The sequence below is a fragment of the Carassius carassius genome, chromosome 11, assembly GCF_963082965.1.
Source record: "Carassius carassius chromosome 11, fCarCar2.1, whole genome shotgun sequence".
NCBI classification, from domain to species: Eukaryota; Metazoa; Chordata; class Actinopteri; order Cypriniformes; family Cyprinidae; genus Carassius; species Carassius carassius.
Window position 1 is genome coordinate 22,486,803 of NC_081765.1, and position 6,612 is coordinate 22,493,414.

Consider the following 6,612-nt stretch of genomic DNA (forward strand, 5'->3'; position numbering starts at 1 on the left):
GCAGAAACAGATTTTATTCCATGTGTGCACAAATGCATGTATGCTCTATTGCTTTGTGCATGCACAGGACTGAATTTTCTAGAAAACTCAGTAAAATGGGCTGTTACCTTTTTCCCACATAACAGACAATCAATATGAAGTGCTGACCTCTGCAGTTTAGTTTGATAAGGTGATCATTGACAGAGACTGTTTTGCTCTGTCGAAATACTCATGGAAGCAGTTACACTAATCACACTAATACAGCATGCACATATAAACAAGAGTTTCTTGCTGAATTCAAATTAATGCAGAGACGAAATGACGCAAATTTCTTATTAAATAGTTACATAACATTATTTTATATTATTTCGCTTATGAGATTTCATATGTTATAATGCCACAGACCCTCCAAATTCGCTGATCCCTTCCTATAATATAAAGGTATGTTTTCATGTTTTTGTACGATGAAAAACAAAAAAATATTATAAATATGTGTAAATTTCATTCAATGCAAGTGCAATATGTGTTAAGTGCAAATGAACACTTTTTGTTGCACATATAAAATTCTTGGGGTAGATACAGGCCACTATGTTTTTTTATTTTTATTTGTATTTTTATTTTTATGTATGTATGAATGTATTATTATTATTCCTTGAACATTTATTTACATAATCATTTTAAAATCTAGTTATTATTTATATTTATTTATTTTAATTATTTTGGAAGATTAGAAGATCATTTTACTGTCATGTGAGCAGAAACAAACTGTTGCAAGAAATAACAAAAAACATAAAATTAATATTCATATTCCTATTACTATTATTATGACAGAAACATTCCAGAAAATTCTCTGTTCTGCAAATCAGTATTCGTTCAATGAGGAGTGAAAATTAATCTGATCTAAATAATAATATTAGCCTATGTATTAAAAATGAAAACTAAATAGTGGCCATCTCAAGAACTTTCTACAATACCTCAATACCTTTACCTTTAAATGCATTAAATTAAACCTGTATTGAGAAATTAATATTAAAAAAAGGCCATGGAAAAATCTTAATGTTATCATGTGATAAGCTACTGTAGGTCTCTAGCAAGGGCCAAAATGCGCATGTAATGGAAAGGACACATGTGTAATGTTTATTTACATTTATTAGTACTGATATTGGCAGTGATGTTGTAAACAAAAACATGAGAATTGTTCAAATATTTCCATCTAGAATGTTTTTAAACGTTACCATCACACAGAACCGACCCTTGTTGGTGTGGCACTATTTTTCCATTCTTTCTCATTCTCCCTGTTGGTCACTGCGCATAAAGCAGCACGTAGAGCAGTTCTGGAACTCGTTTTGGTAGTTGCCACCATAGAACCGGTACCTGTGTGTAAACGGGTAAAGTCGAGCCCAAGGAATCAATAGCAATGTTTCAGCAACCGAGCAGCGAAGTGCAGTTGGGCAATTGCTTCCCCCTGCTGGACAAATAACGGTTCAGCATCCTAATCAACTGTCTGCTTTGCCACTGCTTGTCCATTGCACATCTCATATGTTAAAATAAATGAATGCAAATTAATGCCCCAAAAAGAGGTAACATATAAGGTAGTATCCACCAAAATATTGCTGCCAAATATTGAAAATGCAAGAGCAAAATGAGGCTACAGTAAGATATAATCTAGCAGAATACAAAACATAGATGCAGACACTGTGCCATCTGTCTTATCTACACAGTAGACTCTTCTCCAGAACACTGTAAGCACCTGGAGCACAGAGACTAAAGCTGATCACATGAGGCCAAGTACCACAACTGTGTTTTCCTGACATGGTCAGACTCTATTACAGTGGTGTCTGGGCATAAAAACAAAAACCTTTTTGATGAAATTATGTAACAATATCACCCCCTGCAGCCTTGTACTTGCCTCATCGCTCAATCACAGCATCCAGAAACTGTTAATGCACAATCTCATGTCTGGACTTTGTCTGCTCAATGTTTGCATAGCCTTGTGTTACACAGAACATTGACACATTTGATTCTTGTGAGATGAACCATCCCTGCTCCATTCTCTTAAGAAAATGTATCTGTTCTAGTTGTAATATTGAGCAGAGTTCCAGGCAACAAATGCAAATGAAAAGTTATAGGCTTGTGTGGGAGGGAAAATTAATTCATGTGAGAGGAAAAAAGCTGAATGCTATTTTTAATATCTCAGATCAATTTCAATCCATGTTTATCTCTGTGTGCTGCGTATATATAGCTTCCTTGCTCTCGTCAATAACAGCATTAAAGGGAAATCTGCTGTAGCCTATATGTTGAAAATATAATCATTATAATCAAAGTGAAGGCTCATTATAGTGACTAAAAACTAAAAAATTTCAGGCTTGCCAACTAAATGAAAGAGGAAGAAAACTTTAACCATTGGTGCAGTTGTGTAACTGTAGTCAGGAAACTAGCTGTTAGTTTATTCCAAGCATTATTCTCTGAATTCCTGGTCATGTCTTGCAAATGCCAAAAACACACCAGAGGATTTCCAGTGCATCCCAGAAACAGGAAAAAAGCTCAAAACATCAAAAAGTTCACATCAAGCAACAGAAAGGCAAAAATGTCACAATTTGTGTAATTAATAGCCATCAGAATGAAATTATATTCGTATATAACTCATTTTGGTAATAAAAGACAAAAAAAACATCTATGATTTATATTTGCTTATATTTGCTGGTAAAAAATATTACCAGTAGGTTTTACCATTCCGAATTATTACTGCATCAAAATCTCATACTGCTTAACAAACGCGCCCCCTCGTGGACTACTACAATCACGATCTGAACAAACCAATCAATATGCTTTAAAACTTAGAGCTGCAAAAAAACAATTTTTTCAAACATTTAGTGATTTGCGTTTGCAGAATAACATCACGCTTCATGTAACCAAACATCATCTACCACACACTGTACAAACCCAACGCGTCTGAGTGCGTGGATTCAACCACACATGCGCCTTGGAGCGATACTGTGGACACGCGTGGATCTGTTGCCATGCTGACTTCTTCTTCTTCTGTATTTTTTATTGGCAGTTTGCAATCAATGTGCATTACCGCCATCTACAGGGCTGAGGCGTGATCGCATAGGGATGTCAAAAAAAAAAAAAATAATAATAAAAAAAAGGAAAGCTTCAGCTGGCGCTGCGTGTTCAGCTCCTCCAGCTTCCACTCTTATATCTCCTCAACCTTGAAATAATAATATAAATTAAATAGATAAATAACTAAATTCTTCTTGCTAGTTGGCTTTCTTTAAGATAATTAATAACCGCCCTAACTGTGGACTGTGTGCTGTTTACACTCAATAAATTTCCCATGGTTAACTCTCTGTCTAGTGCTCTCTTCATATTCTCCCTTTCTCTGGTGTATTGTGTACAATTTATAAGTATATGTTTTACATTTTCTACTACTCCACAATTTATGCATAGTCCAGTCTGATGTTTCCCTATTACGTGCAATTCACTATTTAAACTTGTATGTCCCATCCTCATTCTGGAAAACCATGTTGCCTCCTGTCTTTCCAATCCACTGATTTTCCTAGCTGTAACCTCTTTGTGTATATTATACAAATGTCTGCCTTTTCCCTCCTTATCCCATCTCTCCTGCCACTTTCTGTTAATTTTATTCTTAATAATACTTTTAATTTCTGACCTACGTAATTTAATATCGAGTTCAACCAGTTCTGATGTAACTGCTTCCTTTGCCAGCATGTCTGCCTTCTCGTTACCCTTCACTCCCCTGTGTGCAGGAACCCATATAAATCCTACGCTTATGCTTTGTTGACTTATTTTACAATTTATTTGATTAATTTCATCTAGTAAATCCTGTCTACATATAGATTTTCCACTCTGAATGCATTCTAGTGAGGACATTGAGTCTGAACATATAATCACCTTATTTGGTTTTACTTCTTCCACCCATTGTAAAGCCAGAATTATTGCTACCATTTCTGCTGTAAAAATGGCCAGATGATCTGTTGTCCTTTTTTTAATATTTACATTATACTTTAAAATGTGTACTGCTACCCCTGTTTTCCCAGTCTGATCTTTTGATGCGTCTATAAAAATCTGAACTGTGTCTTCATAATTTATGTCAATATATTGCTGAACATTTTGATATATCCCTGATTTAATTATATTCTTAACTTCCAAATCTACCCTGGGATAACAAAACATCCATGGTGGGATTGTTGGTGTGCTAACAGTTTTGCAACAAGCAATGTTGTCAATTTCCATATCTTTGGCCTGCCTATTCCCATGCCACCCAAAACTGCATAGTGGACGCCCATACTCCCAGCATTCTAATAACACCTTCTTTGTAGGGTGTGTTTCTTCATGGCCTTGCAGATTTATCCAATACGACATGGATAGTTGTAATCGCCTTAGATCTAACGGCATTTCCCCTACTTCTATTTGTAATGATGGAATAGGTGTTGTCCTAAACGCACCACTACATATTCGAAGTGCCTTGGCCTGTACTCTGTCTAGTTCTTGCATTAAGGTTTTATTTGTTGAGCTATAAACTATGCTTCCATAATCAAATACAGAACGAATCAATGCAGTATAAATCCTTTTAAGGGATATGCCTGATGCTCCCCACCTAAACCCTGCTAAACACTTCAGTATATTTATGCCTTTTTTGCACTTATCTATCATTTTCTGAATGTGCGTTTTAAAATTTAGCTTAACATCAAACCATACCCCCAAATATCTTATACTATCAACTTGTTTAAGATGTTGCCCATACAGTTTAAGTTCTATAGTAGGATTCGTTCTTTTTTTGGAAAAACATATAAATTGTGTCTTTTCTACAGACAGATGAAAACCCCACTCACATGACCACTTTTCAACCTTAACAATTGCTGACTGCATCTTAACCTTCAGGTTATCAATATTCCTTCCTCTCACCCATAATGCCCCATCATCAGCATATAGTGCTCTACCCATTCTCTGATCTATTCCGTTAAAAATGTCATTAATCATTATATTAAAAAGCATTGGGCTACATACGCTTCCTTGTGGAGTGCCATGCTGACAAGAGACGAACAGGTTATTTGAATTGTACCGTTGTGTCGTGAAGGATTCAAAGGCTTCGGGTTCCCGCTGTCGATGAAGATCGGGCACCTGTAACCTGCTCTGAGTCTCCAGTTCCGGTCATTTAAACGGTATTTAGAAGGCTAGACACCTAGTATACTGGTCAGGTTTCTAAATCTTTTCCTTGCGCTCAACTGTTTCCTTATGTTGGCTTTCTGTATCATTTATTTCACAGAACTTAGTTGGACTTGATGTAACCTAATGGATAAAAATGGCCGGAAGAATGAAAGGATGACTGAAAGGTGATAGGTTCACCTGTATACTGTAGGTCAACTAGGTGTGTTTTTGCTCAAGATGCATAACCTCAAATGACTCCAGAGGGGACTGAACCTGTCACGTTGATAAAAGCTTCAGCGAGATGATTAATAGTCTGTAGCATCTTATGAACAGCTGATAATAACTGTGGGACACACTACACTATTTATATTTATATACACTACACTTTTTATCCAACACACATACTTAGCGTACACGTAAATCTTTTGCACATAATATACATGTACATACATGGAACACACTATACTACTTATATTTATATTTATATACACATACACTTATTTATCCAAACACACATACTTAGCGTACAGTTACAATTTTTCCACATAATATACATGTACATACATAAATGCTCTTTTTAATATACCTGCCATACATTGTCAATTTGTATATTGTCAATCCTTACCCACCTATTTGTATTTTTTTGTATTTTTTATTCCTTATTGTGTTTTTTGTTCTGTCGCTGTTATGTTGCACTGCGGAGCTCTGTCACGAAAACAAATTCCTCGTATGTGTGAACATACCTGGCAATAAAGCTCATTCTGATTCTGATTCTGATTCTGAATAAATGCAATGCATGTTATTCCATATTTATTTTCTTAATTTTTTTCTTCTTCTTCTTTAAAAAAAAATACTTTTTAATGCAAGCCAAATATATATGCATATTTGAAACACAAAGCAATTCCTGACACAGCAAAAATTTAAATAGGATAATAAAATGTAGCTATTAAAACATGTGACAACTTGCCCCTATAAAAATGAACAACTTGCCTCGACCTGAACTTGCCTTGTCCTCTGAGCACAGTTCAACTTCTGTTTTCACATTTTAATCACCTTTTACACGTAAAAATGAAATGCACAAATATGTTATGTGGTCTCTTGATTTATATGAGGTTATATAAACTAAGTTTGTATACAAGAATTATATATTGCTGTTGATACTGTTTTGCATGTATTATATTTGCATGTAAACTACCCATTTATTCTAACACAGAGGAAAACATAAGAGTGTCGTTTGTAACAACTGTAGGCAGGTGAGGGATAATAAATACAGTAACAGCTATATATATATATATATATAAGAATATATATATAAGAAATAAATATCTTTCATGTTAATCTGTCATCAGCAGCAAAATCATTTTTGGAAATAAAATGACTGAAAATCAAAAGAAACATTTTTATATATTTAGAAGACTATAAAGCCAGCAAATGTATTCAGGGCAATTAAGAAAAAATACT